Genomic DNA, 20,059 nt, shown 5'->3' with positions numbered 1-20,059 from the left:
AACACGGGTATGCAGCAACATTAAAAATCCAAGCAAGACAGGTATGAGTTTTCTCGTCATGTTTCTTCCTAAAGAGAATGCTTTTCTGGTTGCCAACTCCAACTAACAGGTGATGAGAAACCCACTCAATTTAGGACAGACTCCCACCTTCCCTTCTGCCCCTTCCATCTTTCAGGTCAAAGAGGGTGAGCAGAACATCTTTGTCCTTTGATAGGTCTTCCTGCCTCCTCTTCCCAACTTGGAAATCCAATTTGAAGAGCCAAAGGTTTTGTCCTTTTCTAACAATCCAAACTACCCTGGGAAATGGGAGGAGTAACCAAATGACTCTGAGCCTGACAGTCAATGGAATCTCCTTCCTGGGAGTCAGAAGGTCAGTGGCCCACTTAGGCCAAACTTCTCAGAACATGAACTTCAATAGCTAATTAATCTTTATCCCCAGAACCTCTAGTAACAGGGCTGAGCTTTGTGTACTGAGTCTTTGGGTTCCTTCTGGCTCCTAGCAACCAAACAAGTAGCCCCCCCCCCTCACCTTCTTAAAGTGCCTTGGCTTTACCATCTGCAAAATACAAAAGTAGTGGAGAACACGGAACACCCTAAACGTCTAACAATAGGGTGGGGTAAAGTCAACTGTGACAAACCCAGGCAATGGTACAAGGCCATTCAATGTCACGGTTTCCAAGAGCTTCTTCATAACACAGGTAAATGCTGGTATTATTTAAAATGAAAAGGTAGAATGTAATACATGATTTCAACTATTCACAAAGATGTATAGAAACAAAATACGAAAGACTTGAAGGAAAATATTCAAATGTTAGTCAGTGGCTTCATTCGGGTGAAGGTTTCTTGCTGAGTTTTTCTTTTCATAATCTTATGTACTTTCTAAATTTTTTAGATGATCATTTCTTATTCAGATTTTTTAAATTCTCCAGTCTCCGTAAGAGATTATCAACATGATGATGAGCCCTAGGAAGTTGCTAGTAAGTCAATCATTAATACCCTCTGAAGTATCTCTCATATCTCAAAGTTCAGGTTAATTTCTTGCTAGTCCCTCTTCTCTGTACTTTCCTTTCTACAGTTCTCTCTGCCTCAAATTAACCCGCACCCCACCGGTCTCCCCATCTTATAATCCAGTCTATCCTTTGAAGTCTGGTTCAAATGTCACTTCCCCCTAGAACTTTTCTCTAATTTTCTCTTGCCTTGAATCGCATAGCACTTCATACGTACCTCTCCAAGGCAACAAACCTTTCCATCTAGCACTACCATTATTTCAAGGTCAGGTCTAAGCCTGAAAGAAATTTTAGATGCATGGGAAACTGAATTTATCTTTGCATACAATACCTTACACATCAGAAGCATCAATTCTTGCAGATAAAGGAATACAGATGAAACATATAGGAAAAAGGATAAATTAGTAAGCAAATTATTTACTTTTAGGTTTAATTTTGCAATCTGTCCTTAGAGAGTTTCCCATTCTCTAGCCAAATGCCACATCCTAAATTTTGGTGCTCACGGTTTCATAAAGTTATTAGCCATCTTGCTTAATTGAAGCCATCCAGCATACAACATATCTGTGTTACATAAATGCAACCACCAAGGAAGAAAATACAACTTTTTATAAAATACTAGGTGGGGAACTCCATGAGGGCAGGACCTGTGAATCTTTCTCATTTTGGTGTCCTCCTGGTGCATGGCAAGTTCTCAATACATGTTTGTTAAACAAATGAAAAGAAATAAATGAGTGAATGAACAGGTATTGCATGAATGAGCTGAGTGGCTGTAGTCATGGCACATATGGATGATGTTCATTTTGCTCACCAGCTGCCATTGGAAACCCACAGCGATTACTACATTAGATGACACTGGAACCCCAGCTCACCTTTCTGTGAGCTGTGAGATCCTGGCAGCCCCCTCAAGCTGTAAGCTAGAGGCAATATCTACCTGATAAGTCCTCGTTAGGGTGGTATTAGGTAAGTGCACACAGAGGACTAAGCACAGTGCTCAGCAATGCGTAAAGCATGTCATGAAGGTCGCTATGAATGTGAAGAGAGAGCCTGTTGGAATAACCATGGATGAACTAGCAAGCAAACGTCTTCGTTCAAACCTTTCCTAAAATGCAATTTTGGAACATCATAAATAAAGAAATTTTCCATGCTTCCCTTAAGTAAAACTACTTGAAAACTTAAGACAGAATAACTTAGTTTCTGGATGTCCCATGTAAGCAATGTACACCCTCATGCATGACACTGTTCTTGTAAATCAAATCCTGCCTGGAAATCTTGCCAATGGAACATCAATACCAACTCTTTTTTCAATTTGACTGTAATGAAATACACTAGTATGAGAACGGCAGACACCTTCCTTGATTTACAGAGCATTTAAGTTTATAAGAGAAGGTCACTGATATGTATTAAAGTCTTACAGTTTGCAAGCCACCCCTCCTACCCACCATGAATTGAGAGGTAAGAGTTGTAACTGGGAGATTCCATGTAGCTGGAATTCTACTTGCTCTGACCTTAAGCAAGTTGCTGTTCCCCATGTCCAAATCTCCAAGTAAACAAGATGCAAACATTTGCTCTGAGTGGCCTGTGAGATTTAATTGAATAAAAATAGCCTAAAGTTACCTTCTAAGGCAATAGGCATGTAGTTGTGGCTGCAGGCAGTCATACACTAGAGCAGTGGGACTGTTCCTGACTTGTTTGTTTTATGTAAAAATCACACACACAGAGTAAAATTATCAAGGTTGTAAAACCTCTGGAAAAGTTTTATTTTATTGTTTCAAAACAGTAGTGCCTGAGTGCGTGTCCCTTCAGCCGTGGACTTCAGACTTCATTCCTCCTGGATAGGAAGGCCGTCCGGTCATCTATCCTGGCATTTGGGACCCTTGGGTGCTTACCTCCCTTCTCCCCCTCCTCTGCAGTGAATGGGGCTGTGAGGAAATGATTATCATAAGACTCAAGGGGAACGGGTCTGACCACAAGAAAGACCCTCCTTGACACTCATCAGCCATTAACAATCCAACCAGCAGTGGCCTTTTTGTAACCGTAGGGCAAGGTTAACAGCTGATGCACTAGGAACGGGACTGCCCTGGGAAATGTGGAATCAGAGGTCAGATGGTTTGAGAGTGTGTGTCTTTAATCTGTTTGGGCCCTAACTGTAAACTGCAGTGGGAAAACTAGGGGCTCAGTACTCCTGCCTTCTCAGGAAAAGGAAAAAAGCTGCTCTCTTCAGAAAATCAAATTGTTGTCCACTAACCCAAAGAGACAAGTTCTCTTTTCTTCTGTTTTGTTCGGGCCTGTTTGGCTTATCTATGGAGACAGCTCATGCTTTTCAAAAATTGGGCTAAGCAGTCATTCAATATTACGTTGCTAAGATGTCCTTTCTAGGTTAAACATGTTTACTCCGCATAAAGGCTGAAATTCTACTCAACTGGTTATATCCTGTGACTAACAGAGGGAATCCACTTCTTCCCAGGCACAGATGAAAGATGATAGTCAGACAGCAGGATGGGGTTGGGAAGCTGTCTTGCAGGAGCCCAGGCTTCCCCCTGCATCCAGATCACCTGGGGAGCCTGTTGGAATGACTGGATTAGTCAGCAGGTCTGGGGTAGAGACTGAAATTGCGCATTTCAAACAAGCTCCCTGGTGATCGTGATGTTGCTGGTGGACCATATTTTGAGAATCATAGAATTAATTGGGATTTGAATCTTGCTTTCTGGAATTGCTTCCTATCAAAGGACTAGACCGGGGCAGGGAGTGAGAGACCGAATAACATGTGTGGTGTGAAGGGAAGAAAGAGCAGGCCCAGGGATAGCATGGAGCCAGTCTGGGGCTCCAGCTCTACCGTTTATTTAATAGCCACATGACCTTGGGCAACTCCCGGGGTCTCAATTATTTGCTTTGTAAAATGAGACAAATAATCCCTCTCTCACAAAGCATGGGAGAACACAAAATATAAATGTGTACACGGAGACTTGATTCTTACAGGATCTCGTGACTGATTATTGGTTCCTGACAAATCAGCCAAATCCATGCATTCCTCATCTTCTAGGGTCCACACCTGGCTACATTTACCTGCCTCCCCTGCAGTCAGGTAGAGCCGTGTGACTGAATCCTGGCCTGTGAGTATGTTAGTGACATGTGTCATAACTAGGCATGCCCATTAAATCCTCCCCCACACAATCATGCACTCTGCCCTCCTCGGGTAGGACAGACAGCATCATTCCCCCGGGGGAACTTGAAAGCTACAAGTTAACAATGACAGAGCTGTCATCAGCCTGGATCCCTGAAAAACTGAAAACATGTGGCGGCACCACCAACCGCTTCATCTGCCCAGTATTGTCAGATGAGCAAAAAATAAACTTGTACCATATTTGAGCCATTATCTATTTGTGGCCCTCTTTGTTACAGAGGCAAGCTTACCTATGCAATGCCTTTCCCATTCTTTTCCTTCCCTCCTTCCTCTCCCCTACCTCCCTACCATGTTCTCCCCTGAAATAGCCCCACGTGTATCTTAAATTACAGTGTATTGATTAAAAGCATAAACTCTGAAATCGGAAAGGCTAGGTCCAAATTCATCTCCATCCTTCCCTTGTGCAACACTGGATAAGTGTGCCCAGATAAATTTCCCAACCTCACTTCCCTCAACTGTGGAAGAAATAAGTATATTTCTCACCTTTTGGGAAGGTCACATGAGATAATGTCTGTAAATCAGTTAGCACCTTATCTGGACAGACTTAGCACTCCATAAATAGCTAGCTATCTTTCTTCTAAGTCTAGTCTGATATAAATATGTTCCCATTTAATATTATGCCACCTGCTTCCTCCCCTACCCCAATAATGCTGTCTCATAAGAAATATCATAAAACATTGTTCCTGTGGTTATCGACACAGCATCTCCCACCGTATGGTAAAATTCTAAACAGCCTCAATTGCATTCAAAGAATTCCAAACTGGAAAAAAAAATTTCAAGCATCTTAAGCATGGTTATATCTTTTTTTCATTTGAATGAATATTACAAAGCTAAAAGGGAGAAGGAGGAAATGGACCAAAAAATTAGCACAGATTTTAAAAATATTACATGAGTCAAGAATTTTACCATTTGAAAACCTGGATTGTACAGAAAAAGCAAGACCCTCAGATAAGGAGGGATATTTATATAATACATTTATTTGCTCTCTTGAGCCATGAATAAAACCTATCAGCCAGAAGAGAAATCCTCAAATGAAACACGGCTTCTGTTGCCCAGATGGGTATTCCAGAAACAAGGCATAGGGGAAAAGAAGAAGGCATAGTTTTCACAGGACAAATTATATTCTTCTCTTTAACACTGTGGTATGTTTAAGGATAGAATTTCCCATTATAAAAACACATTACCCAAGGCTGATGGAAATAAATTTGTTGTTCCCAACCATACACATGAAGGCTCATATATATATGCAATTTCAAACATGTGTTTGCATGTATAAAAATAGAACAAAGTCAGAATATGATTATTTGCAGGTAAAAGACATGTTCAATCTTAACATCTAAGGAGTATTATGTAGAGAAGACTAGTATAATTCCTTTCATCTTAATTTTACATTTCATTCTTCTTCTAATGGCATATTAGCGGGATTAGCACTCCTGTTCATAAGAGGCTGCATGCATCAAAAGTTTATTGAGGGGGAAAGCGGGGGTGGTGGGGATGAATTGGGAGATGGGGATTGACATATATACACTAATATGTATAAAATAGATAACAAATGAGAACCTGCTTCATAAAAAAAATAAATAAATAAAATAAAATTCAAGAATAAAAGAAAAAGTTTAGTGAAAGAATCTGCCACAAGTATTCAAGAAACATTCTAGCATGCGAGCCACAACTAGAGAGCTCACATGCCACAACTACAGAGCCCACCTGCTCTGGAGCTTGCGCGCTACAACTAGAGAGAGAAGCCTGTGCGCCGCAACGAAAGATCCCACGTGCCACACCTAAGACCCAATGCAGCCAAAAATAAAATAAATAAATAAATAAATAAATATTTTAAAAAATATTCCTGTAATTAAAAAAAAACATAATGGAGATACATTTAAACTTTCACAAGACTTATTTGCAATGTGGAATAAAGCTATAAATTGCTACCACCAGTTGGTTTTAGAAATAGTATAGGAGTAGAAAACAAATATAAACATAAAATAAATACAAAAAAGCTGCTATTGTATAAATGAGAAGTAAAAGTTAATTCTTACATAAAATCTAAACTAATTAAAGGTAAAGACATAACTTGGTAGTTACTGATAATGCACCTTAATAAGTTTAGAAAGAAATAATCCATCATTTGTTTTTTTACTTCACTTGAATTGTATTTATTAATGTACTTAATACATATCTGAATGTAATTTTATGCAAGAATGCAAAATAATGGCTAATAAATTTTTACTAAAAATTTGCAAAAATAAAAATAAAAAAAAAAAAAGAAACATTCTAAAGGAAAACCAAATAGACCAGAAGTCCATAGAAAACCATGTACACCCATTCCTCTAACAATTAACTTGTCCTTCCTACAGGGAAATGAACTATGAGAACAACACAATGCTGGCCTAGAACAGTAACTGTGAAATTCACATTTTATTCTTTAAAATACTCTAAATGCAACTCTTCCCTCTAACACTTCTTTCCTGCGCATGAAGTCCTGTTGATTCTACCCTTTGGATCTCCCTTGAATCTGCCCCCTTCTCACCCCCAGCCTAGGCTAAGTGTCCATCACTCTTTTTCTGGGCTGCTGCAAAGCTTCCTAGTTAATCTTTCTGTCTGCAGTCCGTCCCCTACCCTTCCCTCTATCCTCTAGACAGAAGGCCAACTAACTTTTCTAAAACTGCAAGTTTTATCAAAAAGTGGGCACAAGACCTAAGCAGATATTTCTCCAAAGAAGACATACAGATGGCCAACAGGCACATGAAAAGATGCTAACATCCCTAATTATAAGAGAAACACAAATCAAAACTACGATGACTCAAACGGGTCAGAATGGCCATCATCCAAAAGTCTACAAATAATAAATGCTGGAGAGGCTGTGGAGAAAAGGGAACCCTCCTACACTGTTGGTGGGAATGTAAATTGGTGCAGCCACTATGGAAAACAATATGGAGCTTCCTTAAAAAACTAAAAATAGAGTTGCCATATGACCCAGCATTCCCACTCCTGGGCATATATTTGGAAAAGACGAAAGCTCTAATTTGAAAAGATACATGCACCCTAGTCTTCATAGCAGCACTATTTATAATAGTCAAGACATGGAAGCAACCTAAATGTCCGTTGACAGATGAATAGATAAAGAAGATGTGGTACATATATACAATGGAATATTACTCAGCTATAAAAAGGAACGAAATAATGTCATTTGCAACAACACAGATGGACCTAGAGATTATCATACTAAGTGAAGTAAGTCAGAGAAAGACAAATATCATATGATACCACTAATATGTGGAATCTAAAAGAATGATACAAATGAATTTATTTGCAAAACAGAAACAGACTCACAGACATAGAAAACAAACTTATGGTTACCAAAGGGGAAAGCGGGGGAGGAAAGGATAAAGTAGGAGTTTGGGATTAACAGATACATGCTACTATATATAAAAAAGATAACAAGAACTTACTGTATAGCTCAGGGAACTATATTCAATGTCTTGTAATAACCTGTTATGGAAAAGATTCTGAGAAAGAATATATATATATATATATATATATATATATACAACTGAATCACTCTGCTGTACACTTGAAAGTAACATAATATTGTAAATCAATTACACATCAATAAAAAAATGCAAGTTTTATTATGTCACCTGATTAAACACTTCAATGGCCCATTACCAGCTACAAGATAAAAATCCATTTAACAACACAGCTTTAAGAAGACTTACATAACCTGTCTCTCCAATCATACTTTTATCATCCACCCCAAACACACACACATACTCCCCAACCACAGTGCCCAATTCTGTATATGACATACCATCCAAACACAATACTCTTACAATATCTGCTTCCCCCTTCTTCACTTGGTTAATTCCTGTCCATTATCCATGACTTAACACAGATGTCAAGGATTCTGGGAGGCCTTCTCTAACCCACAACTTGGGGGGGTGTCCTTATTTGTGATCCCCTTCTTCTCCCGTCTGGTCTCCCAGATCAGTAGACTCTAGTACATATAAGTTGAGGCTCTGGAGTCAGACTGCCTGGATTCAAATCCCAACTACACCTTTTACGGCTGTGTGATCTTCCGCAAGTTACTTAATGTCTCTGAGCCTCAGATGCCTCATTTGTAAAATGGAGATAATCATAATGCCTACTTCAATAGGACTGTTTTGAGGATTAAATGAGTTAATACAGAAACAACTTACAAGGAGTCTGACATCTAATTATTGCTCAATAAATGTTAGGCAGGACTAATAATAAACGTAGTAGTAGAATCATGCTAGGCTCCATCTGCAGGTCTTTCACCCTTGATTGTATACTTTGCAAAAACAAGTATATCATTATCCCTCCTGCAAAACACTTATCTATGTCAAATATTCAATACATTGTTCTTTAATAAATATATACCAACTGAGGAAGCAATCAAAGATTTCCATTCCCCGAAGAGTTCTCAGTCTCCCCTGAATCACATGGGATTTCCTCCCATGTAACTTTGAAGTATTTTACACTCATACACACATACTATATATATATAAGTACCTGCTGTGTATCAGATACTGTACTATGTACCAAGAGGCAAAACGAAATGAGAAAAATAATTCCTGTAACCAGAAGCTCACAAGCTAAGTCAAGTTAACTGCTCCAGTGAACAAACTGTGAGGACCTTTTCATTAGACACAAGAGCAAGTTGACCTTGTCTGGTATCAACCTAGACCATCTTTTAGTTTTAAGGGTGTGCTCACAGTGAAACGTGTCACACCTACTCACCCTCAGAAGTGGAATACACTCTAAAACAATTTGATTAACGGCCTCTCCTGTAGCTTATTAGCTTTGCACAGGAGAACCTAGAAAGCACATGACTTGCCACAATGAAATGTACGTAGAACATGCTAAAACAATCTTGTCCAGGCTTATGTTTGACTGGGGGGTCAGGTGGCTTGATCATCTAAGTTGGAGCCCTTTGTAAACACTTTACGATGATAACCATGACAGCGTGTAGGGCATTAGTCACGTTCCACCTTGAATTTCTGATCGCCCATCAGCATCCTCCTTAGCAGAGCATTTTTTAATGTCTACTAAAGTGCCTAGAATGCTTTAGCTACAAGTCCCTGATCTGATTTAGTTTCATCAAATTATTTTTAAATGATATAGCAGAATCCCACTGCAACAAAGTTCTGTTATTAAGAAGGTTTTTATACATAAGGTCAAAACATATCCCTCTAAAATCCAAAAAGCACACACTCTAAAAGCCCCAACTAATGTGGTTAGCCTGGACATTAAATGTGACTTCTGACTCCAGGCCCAAGTGCTGTTGGAAACTCCACTAAAGTTGCACGTGGGCAACCCTTCTTGGAAGAAGCTCAGGATTACTAATTAGTCATCTCACTGGGCCACAAATATTTTATGCAGGCTGTATTACTTACTCATACTTCACATTGTTCAAAAATGATTGAGGGAGGTAAGTAATCTGGATAAGCAGGTACATCTTAACAATAAATGTACATAATTAGATATATACAAAATAGCTTAACTGCAGCGGAAAAGCTAAAATTTAGTGGTTAAAAGCATAGACTTTGTTACCAGGCAGCCCTGGGTTCAAGTTCTTCTTGATGAGCTATGTGAATCTTGGGAAAGGTACCTAACTTCTTTTAACCTCAGCTTTCTTAACACTTAAATGTTGATAATAATACTACCTACCTGATAAGGTCATGAGACAATGAATGTAACATACAGGATGTTTGGGGTATTGTAATTATAAGAAAACTTCTTGGTTTCTTCACCCCTGACTGTTCAACTGAGCCTAAGAAAGCACAGTGCCGTCAGGGTTCTGCTTTTCAAATAAGATTTAAAATGCAAAACCAAAAAACTTGAGATAATGAATGATCACAAAACCCTTCAGAAAAGAGATGGGGGATAAGTCCTCAAACTGGATGAATCCAAAGCTGGTTAATTACATTCTGCCCACTAATGCCTTTAGGAACCTGAAACTGAATGATGTAACCTTTTCTCCTTTTCTTAGCTGTTAGCTGGTAATTCTTCCTCCTACTGTAACTGATAAACACATTTCTACAATGAATCATCAAAATATGCTGAAATCTGTCTACAGGAAAGGCTCTCTGTGAATAAAGCCAAAAATGATTCTACTTTTTCAAATAAGAATTTAGGTGGCCTTCACTGGCCTTTCAGTTCTAATCTGGCACCAATTAACAAATAATTCATTTAAAAAGTATTTCATCTTTCGGAAAACTCATTGAAGTGATAAGAATGGGCACCTAATACATTCTAGGCACTTGGTCTAACTATTAGAATAGAAAAAATTCAATTTCTTGAGATTTGTCTAATTATCGTGTTCCTATTCATAATCATAATTAGACTATATAACTTGATGAACCGTCGTGATGAACACCTCGTTTGAAGTCATCCAGGAAAGGGAAAACATTTGTCTTCCTCATTTCTTTGTCATGATTAAGAGGCAAAGTAGAGCTATTTAAAAATATATAAGGAGATCTTAAATAAAAGGATACTCTCAAAACTTTGATACTCTCAAAATGAAAGTCAGGAATGGTAAATACATACAATGGAATATCATTCAGCAATAATAAATGGATTATCTATATCAGCAACAACGGAGAAGAAACTCAAATACACTGTCCTAATGTGGGATTCAATACAAATTGTATGGTTCCGTTTCTATGCTATTCTGGAAAAGGCAAAGCTATTAATGATGGAGGGCAGATCAGTGGTTGCTAGGGGTAAAGGATGGAGAAAGGGCTTAACTACAAACAGGCAGCAGAAGAGTATTTTTCCGGAGTGATGGAAATGCTCTGTGTCCTAATTATGTCAGTGGTTACATGACTCAATGCATTTGGCAAAACTCACATAACTCAAACCAAAAATGTGAATTGTACTGTCTGTAAATTCAAATGTAAAGTTTAAAAAGAAGAAAACATACAGTTCACTGTTTACTGAGGCCTAATCTTAACACTATTTAAAATCGTAGTAGATAGGTGGTTTCTCTTGAACAAAAAATGGGATTTCATTATAAAGTCCCAGGAAAACCCATTTTTTTCCAGCTTTACTGAGGTATAATTGACAAATAAAAATTGTATATATTTAAGGTGTATAATATGATGTTTTGATATATGTATACATTGTGAATGATTACCACAATCAAGCTAATTAACATCTACCACCTCCCAGTCACCATTTTTTCTGGTACTTTCATGTGTGTGGTGAAAACACGTAAAATCTACTCTCAGTAAATTCCAAGTATACAATACAGTATTATGAATTATAGTTGCCATGCTGTACATTAGGTTTCCAGAAGGTATTTATCCTACATAACTGGAACTTTGTACTCTCTAACATCTCTCCATTTCCCCCACCCCTCTGCCCCTAGCAAACACCATTCTACTCTTTTTACGAGTTTGACTTTTTCAGATTCCACATATAAGTGAGATCATGCAGTATTTATCTTTCTGTGTCTGGCTTATTTCACTTAGCATAATGTCCTCTAAGTTTATCCATGTTGTAAATGGCAGGGTTTCCTTCTATTTTAAGGCTGAATAACATTCCAGTGTGTGTGTCTGTGTGTCTGTGTGTGTGTGTCTGTGTGTGTGTATCATGTTTCCTTTACCCACTTATCTGCTGACAGACATTTAGGTTGTTTCCATATCTTGACTACTCTGAATAATGCTGCAATGAACACAGAAATGCAGATATCTCTTTGAGAAACTGATTGCACTTTTAAAAGCTGTAGTATATACTGTAGATTGTCTGTGAACTCCATTCCACCCTTTTTCGGTTGGGGAGGCCAGAAAGCTAAACATTACATTTCTAAGACTTCTTTGCAGCTGGGTTCCAGTTACAATTGGAGCCAATTAGAAGCACTAATTAAATATCTGAAAGACAGTGGCCATTTTCCTGCTGCTCTGCTCCTAGCAAGAAAGGTCTGAAAGATACAGGTTTTAGAGGAAGTTGTGGCAGCAACAGCAACAGTGGCATGCCTTTGAACTCAAAAGTCCAGGGGTGGACACACATTCCTCATTCTTCAGTCTTTCATGCCATTTTGTAAGCGCTCAGTCCCCTGTATTAAATCTCTTCTGCTTGAAACACCTGGATTGGTTTCCATTTCCTGACTTCATCTCTGCTGATATAAAAGGCCAATTTATTTATAAAATAGTCCCATCTCATGGTCTTTAAAGATGGGATTATTTAGACGTTCCAGAAAGGTCCCATTAAATCCAGCAATCCATGGCCAAAGTAAAGCTACCATTGTTTTGCAGAGTTTTCAGTATCACTCAGCCCTCTTTAACTGTGTTGGAATGATGATAGATGTTAAACAAATTATCTCTTATAGGTGACATCTCCAGGCTGATATCTGATAGTATCAAACCTAGCAGAAGACAGACTCTACTTCCCAGGTATCTCAAATAAAGTTTCAGAATTGAGCTTAACCCCAACTGGTCAGATCCAGGTATTCTGTCCATTCCAATCCTAGCTATCAGTCCCATGACTGACAAATGAAGAGAGAACATAAATCCTTTTACCTTCTGACAACTGTTAGCATGTCCCTCATAGGTTTTCTGTTGTTCACTACTTGCAGATTTTAAATGTATCTTTCATTTCCTGTTAACAATGAACCACATTAGTCAAGCCGAAAATAAGCACTGCAGACTTGTTTAAAGACAAACTTCCCATGAGGCTTGGCAAACAAAGCCTGAAGTATTAGGAATAAGTTTGGATGCTTAGGGACTGAGATACCTGCATTTTTACACCTCTAGGGAAGATACTTGAGGAAATACAATGTGCTTACCCACCTTGCTCAAATGCTAACACAAGCACAGCATTTTAGACAAGGTATGTGATGACAAGTTCAAAAAAATGCATCTGTGAGGATAAGGGTCATGGATGCATGGTTGAAAATATACATGTACAAAAGGTGCACCGTACATTTTTATTAAAGGGATGAATAAGATGTGCATGCATTTTGGGCTCTATAGGAGTAAAAAAAAGGTTGGCTTGAGCTAATTAGATGGTTTATTTATCTCTAAAGCAGGAGTTGCTCATGGCAGTGGCTTCTGGTTGCCTTTGCCCCTTAACACCACTCCCCGTTCCATTGATAAGAGTGTCTTAATAATGTTCATCTTGAAGTCCTCCCCTCTCCTGCTCTCCATTCCTGAGGTCCCAGCGATACTGACTCCAGAAGTGCAGCTTGTGACCTGGGCTCGGATCTCCCATGGTGAGGGATGGAATGCGCCTGGCTCAGGAATGGACAGAATATTGGATCTGACCAATCGGGATTAACAAGTTCACTTGTGACATATGTGATATATTTGATATCTGATATATCTGAGATAGCTGGGAAGTAGAGTCTTTCTTCTGCTAGGTTTTATGCTAGAGCTATCAATAACTAACATGTAAAGTCAGAGAACTGTCCAAACATAGGAGAAGGCACATCAGAGGGACCAAGGAAGCCAAGTCCAGTACAATTAGACTAATGAGACCCTGGAACCAGCTGTATCTGAAGCACCTTTCCAGCTACGTGAACCAAAAAGTTATCCTTTCCTTGCTTAAAACTCCGAAAGTCAACATATTAGTTAATTTTATTTGTTGGTTTGTTTTACTAATTTTTGTCATCCAAAGAGCCTTTACTGAAACATTAACCTTCAGCCCCAAATGTATATTTTCGTGCATACTTTCATGTTTCTAGAGCAGTTTCTTTAGCTTTCATGAGATCCTCAAATGAGTTAATTCCCCCAAAGATCAAGAATCGCTTTTCTAGAAAAAGCAATCCCGCAAAACTTGACTAAAAATTGCCCTTTTATGGCATATTTTTATTTTTACCAAAAACAAACAAACAAAAAACCCTGACCAATTTCTACTTCTAAATAGGAAAGTAGATATGGAATAATCATAGAAAAGAAGAAAGGAAGTAATTAACCATGGCAGGTCAGGGTTTTAAGATCTTTGTTGTTCTACAAATTCTTATTTTTTAGCATCACCCCAAATCATATCAAACACACTGATGGCACTCACAGCAGATGTAGTTGGTATATAAGTCCACGAGGATGATTTAAGTTACAAGTTGAGATAATGTCATGGTTGATAAAATAGTTGACAATGAAATGTCTTATTTGGGAGATATTTAATGACACAGTCATTTTGTTATAGTTTTCATCTTATATTTTGGAGCCAATAAAATTTTTTCAGAACTCATCTATTTTTTGAGAAGGCCGAAAATATCCTGGAACCTAGGAGCTATACTAGCATACTTAAATGATAAAATGATTAAAAATTATTTTTAAAAGTTGCCACACAAGAATATGCACACAGTGTGCTGGGCTCCATTTCAATCTATTTTACACCCAATCTGCCCTGTTCTGATTGTGAAATCTCAGGTTGCCTCTGCCTATCCAAAGGTGATCACTGCACAGGGCTGGTTCTTCTTTATTGGTAATGTAGAAGGCTCTACTGCTGGAATTAATGGATCCTTAATGAATTTTTCCATTTCAAAAGGAAATTCTGCAATTCAGTGTTAATTTTCTAATTTATAATTTGTTATACTTTAATGTTAATCTTCAAACTTATAATTTTATTGAGACCACTACAGATATAGCAATGAATCACAATACACAACAAAACAAAATAAAAAACAAAACAACTCAACAATACTCTGCCCATCCTCCATCTTAGAGAAGTGGGCCAGATATCAGAAAAATAAGTTTAAAAAATATTCTCGAGTAATATAGGGATCCAGCCTGAGATGGCAGCTTCAAAAGAGAAAAAAAAAACAAAGGAAGAAAAAGTAAAAGTGTTAAGTAACTTTCTTCAAGGAAGAATGGGAAAAAAGGTTTAAATGCCTCAAAATACAAGGAAGACAACACCTACGAATTATTAAGTTGAAACAAGTGCAGAACAAACTTAAAAGAAAAAAATTTTTTTTCCCTAGATTTGCCTACAGGTGTGTGGGAGGAACTGATTACTGATAGGTGTATAAATAATATTTTGAAGGTAAGGAAACCTGTCATTACAGTTTTAACATCTTTATCTAGAGCAGTGTTTCTCAGACTTTAACCTGCAAATAAATTATCCGATTTTCTTGAGCAAAAAAAAATGCAGATTCTGATTCAGTATGTCTGGGGTGGAGCCAGAGATTCTGCAATTCTCACAAATTCTCAGGTGATGATGATGTTGACAGTTAGGAGACCACACTTTTTGTATCAAGGCTCTAGAGTTCAGTACTTTTTAAGAGCTCCCCTTCAATTTGAATCAGCTTGCCAACATAGATATTGTAACATTTTTAAACAGTGTTAAAAGTTCATACTTATAGAGGTGATTTTCCTTCACTGTAGATAAAAAGAACACTTCTCAACTTTATTTTTTCCAAGTACTATTTTTGGAGAAGTGGCCCTCACTCTCAAAGATTCAGCTTCAGCAAGTCTGGGGCAGGGCTCAAGACTTTGCATTTCTTGAGCCCAGGTGATGGAGAAGCTACTATGCTTGTTGCCCCACTGTTTTAGGGCAAACATCAAGAGTCCTGCTGGAAATTTCTGTAAGAATTCATGAGAACAGAAAGTCTTTACTATCAGAAACTCATCAATTATTGGAGCTTCAGGTGACCTGAGATTAATATTTCCCAAAGTCCTCATTTGAGAGGCAAAGAGCTTGGGTACCAGAGAAACTGGGTGTCTTACCTGGAGCCACAGAACTGGTTAGAGAAGCAAAATGAGGCCCAGAACTCCACTCTTTCATCGTTACACAAGGAGTCTTGTCCCTATATCACATTACTGTTTTTCATCTTTTTAAAATATTCCTGAATCACTTGCTGATGGATCCCTAACAACCCAACACTGAACACATTTCAGTTCTTCCAGTCACTCTCTTTTTAGAAATAATCTCCAGTAAAGTGTTTCTAAGTGTGGCCCAAGGGCCTCCTCTATTGGAATCTCAACAGAGCTTGGCTTGCTTAAAGATTCAGATTCTTAAAGTTGTCCCCAAACTATTGAATTTGATTCTCTTGGGCTGGTAGCTGGGAGTCTGCATTTTGACAAGCGTACCTACAAATGCCCCCCAGTGGGACTGTTTGAGGAACAGGTCCATAAGATGATGGTTCAACCTTGCATGGTTCTCCTTGGAGGAGAGGGTTTAAAAATCCCCATGCTCAGGCTGCATGCAATTACATCGGAATCTCCAGAGGTGCGGCTCAGGCATCAGTAGTTGTCAAAGCTCTCCAGTGATTCCAATGTGCAGCCAAGGATGAGAAACAGTACTCAGAGATTTCCAGATACTTCTATATTTCTATCTAATATAAGGATGTTAAACCTTCAGACAAAATGATATTTTCTTTTAATGAATATAGAAATTTGGTCACCTGGAATACCAAGGGTATTAGAGCAGTTGGCTTCAAAAATTTCAGTCTGATCCAGTAAACCCAAATGCTTCTATTCCAACAAAATAAGTTGGAAAAAAAGTTCTGAATTGGTGTCAGCAGGGTCCCACTGAGGTGGGGTTTCCTGTTTGCCTGGAGAACTAGAAATTCTTGTTATTTCTATCTGGTCACTTCTGGCAGTTTACAAACCAAGGATTTTTATAAGAAAATATTTTTTTATGGATTTCTGGTTAAGTTACTAAATAATAAATGCTTCCCTGCAAATGAGCAGTTTGATTTAACAGCAATGGCAGGTTAAAGTGACCCACGTCATTTCCCAGGACTCTTTTAAGGAGTAAACAAGAGAAAAGTAGGAAAATAGAATTCCTGCAAAGTAGAGTGTCTGAAATTCATCTTTTTAGACTTCAAAGTCCAAAACGCTAATGGCATGGATTTCTGAATTGCTGCCAAAGATGTTCTACCTAGTAAGTTTCTTGAGGGTATCTATACTCTAAACAATCAATCTAGTAATTTCTCCATAATCAAAAGTTGTTGGCTTAGCTGAAAAAGAGCTTAAGCTTTATGAAAAGATGCCATTTAGGGACTTTAAAAACTTGCAGAGCTGGACATAAAAACAGAGGTAGGTTAGTGACTTAATATATATGTGACATTTATTAACTTCAAGATAATGACTACCTAATTAAAAGCAGGCTTGCCGATACTTCCATTTTGGCGATAATATTAACACCTTTATTGCTTTTCTCTTTCCTTTTTTCACCCCACAGATCACCCCTCAGTTCCAAAACAGAACAGCATACACTATGGTTCCCACATAAGACACGGGCATCTCTCTCCATCCTCGTCCTGAACTCTGAATTTCCAGCAGAAATGCACTCAAAAGGAAGCTTGGGTGAGGGTAGGGTAAGGCTCTCAGCTGAAGTTCAGACAAAACAATTGGGATGCCACCCCTCTCTGGAAGAAGCCCTTTTAACAGCCCTAATCTGTGGTTCCTAATTCGCTCCTCTGCCTAATCCGCATTTCTCAAATATTTATGTCCTACAATTGTTGGGAGATCTCGTGAACTGTCAGATTCTGATTCAGTAGGTCTGGGGTAGGGCCTAAGAGTCTGCATTTCTAGGTTCCCATGTGATGCTAATGCTGCAGGTTCATGGATCACATTTTCAAGTGCAAGGAACTAGATATTATTTTTGGTGGAAAAGAAAGCACAGTGATGGTGAAAGGCTATGTCCCCTGCCCCACATCTACTAAGGTGTCAGTGGTAGTGGTCAATTTTGGAGAGCCCATCAAGCCCACAACTTCTTTGAGAATTATTATCTGACCCATTTCCATTGCATATCAATGGCACCCATATTTGTGCTAGGACCTTACCACTGGCCAGAGTTGACTGGACCAAGGATGGACATACATGTCCTCAAGCTGAGCCAATCAGTTTCTTCCTCTCTCGAGAATTTGGGGTCAGACTTCAGAGGGCCAGTCATGAGTTGCTTGAACCAGGAGATGTAAACATCTGGAACCATCATTGTACCTCATGTGGAAAGAGAATTGGGGACAGAGAAAAATAGCACTGGAGGAGCAGAGATGAGAGAGAACCTGAAAATCAATTGCTGCCTGGATTCTTGAAAGCTTTTTAGTTCCTATTTTCAGTTTCTTACCATGGGATCCCTGGAAACAGCCCTGCATCCTTTTGATAAATTCCCCTTTTTCTTGCTTAAACTAGCTTGAGAGGGAGCCTACAAATCCTAATGCAAAGGGAAGGTAGTTTTACTTTTCATCAGAGAATACACTGTCTGTCCCAGAGGTCAGGATCTTAGAGGAATAAATAGTTCACATCCATATCCAGTAGTGGTGGGCAACTTTCTGGGGCTACCTGTGAACAATCCTATGACCTTCTGTGAGTCATTTAAAAGGAGCCTTTAATTCCTCTTGAAATGTCAGACAATGTCAACTCTTCAAACTCTTTTAATAATTAAGGCTCTGTTTACTTCAATCTATGTCCTTCTTTCCCATTTCCTTCAACCTTATTATCCTTACATGCCAAGTAAAAAGAAACCCGGCCTATTCCTCCATCACTCCCCCCTAAGCAGGTGACTCGCATTCCACCCACAGGAGACAGGTGGCTGGCCCACAGAAGGCATCCGGAAGGTGGGAGCTATGATTTTTATAAGTTCCTCCCTCCACTCTCTCATTCACCTGACTACCTGTTTGATCCTCCCCTCTTGCCTTATCACACTCTTCCTTATTATAATCCTTGTAAATGTCTTTGATCTTCCACTTAAAATAAAAATCCAGTGGTTCTCCTCAGGTGGTACCAGCTCCTGGATTCCTACCTATCCTAAAGACAATTCCTTCCCCCACCCATCCAACCCCGTTCATCCACTTGTCCTCAGAAGATACAATTCCACACACACCCCCTTCCATAACCACCAACACATCCCATCTTTCATGATATGTATTAGACTTGGTACCGGTGCAATTCACCTTGACAAGGCTAGCTTATGCCAAATGAGTCATCCATTAGGGGTAAACAGCTTGGCAAAAATAAGCCTTTAATCTTCTGCCTCCTTGAGACAAGAACAGAATCTAGATTCATTTTTGTCCTGAGATGCATGGTTATAGCTCCAAGCCACTTTGCATTAATGAAGTTTCCACCTTTTCATCTATTGGTGGGTACGGAAGTGTACAACCATCTGTTTTCATTCCAGATGTGTCTTTGGACATGTCTTCCACATCCATAAAGACCTCCATTCACCTAATAACAGCTAAGAAAATTGTTATTGATTATGACAAGGTAAACATTTCATTATCTTTTCACTTATGGTATCAACTGTATACTAAAACTCCCCTAGAAGAACAAATATGTTCAATCCCAACCTCAATAAAAATGCAACATATTCATTTCCAATTTAAACTCATATTTTTCATTGATTTCTCTAAAATGATCTATTCCAAAGTTATTAAAATTATGCCTATGAAGAATATTCAATGCCATGAAAAAGCACTCCAAATATAATGGTTTTTGGGAAAAAAACAGAAGACATACACATGATATGTCCAAAGTTTCAAAGTATAGTTTATGTTTATGTCTGGAAATACTAGAAATAAATATAACAAAATATTATTAGTGGTTATGTCTGGATGATAGGATTGAAGTAAATAGTTCATTTCTTCTTTGTAATTTTATGAAGTAAAAAAGATCTTTTCAGGGAATTCCCTGGCAGTGCAGTGGTTAGGACTCGGTGCTTTCACTGCAGTGGCCTAGGTTCAATCCCTGGTGGGGGAACTAAGATCACACAAGCTGCGTAGTGCTCTGCCCCCCACCCCGCAAAAAAGATTCTTTTCAGTGCTCATGAACACGTATAATTAGAGAAAAAGTACACATTACCTATATATCATGGCCTACATTCAGAAAATTAAAATGATTCATGCACCTCCTTTGCTTTGACTGTCCTGCGGGAAGTACAGTTCACTACATTAATGTGATTTGCT

General features: G+C 38.6%; 1 protein-coding gene across 6 annotated transcripts in view; it reads right to left on the bottom strand.

The window, feature by feature from the left end:
* Window positions 1–20,059, bottom strand: part of PLCB4 (phospholipase C beta 4) — a 422,682-nt gene that overhangs the window by 187,847 nt on the left and 214,776 nt on the right. The gene's annotated exons all lie outside the window — the stretch shown is intronic.

This window comes from Balaenoptera physalus, assembly GCF_965194825.1.
Source record: "Balaenoptera physalus genome assembly, chromosome: 16".
NCBI lineage: Eukaryota > Metazoa > Chordata > Mammalia > Artiodactyla > Balaenopteridae > Balaenoptera > Balaenoptera physalus.
Note: the sequence above shows the minus strand (reverse complement) of the source record. Positions and strands in the feature narration are given on the sequence as shown.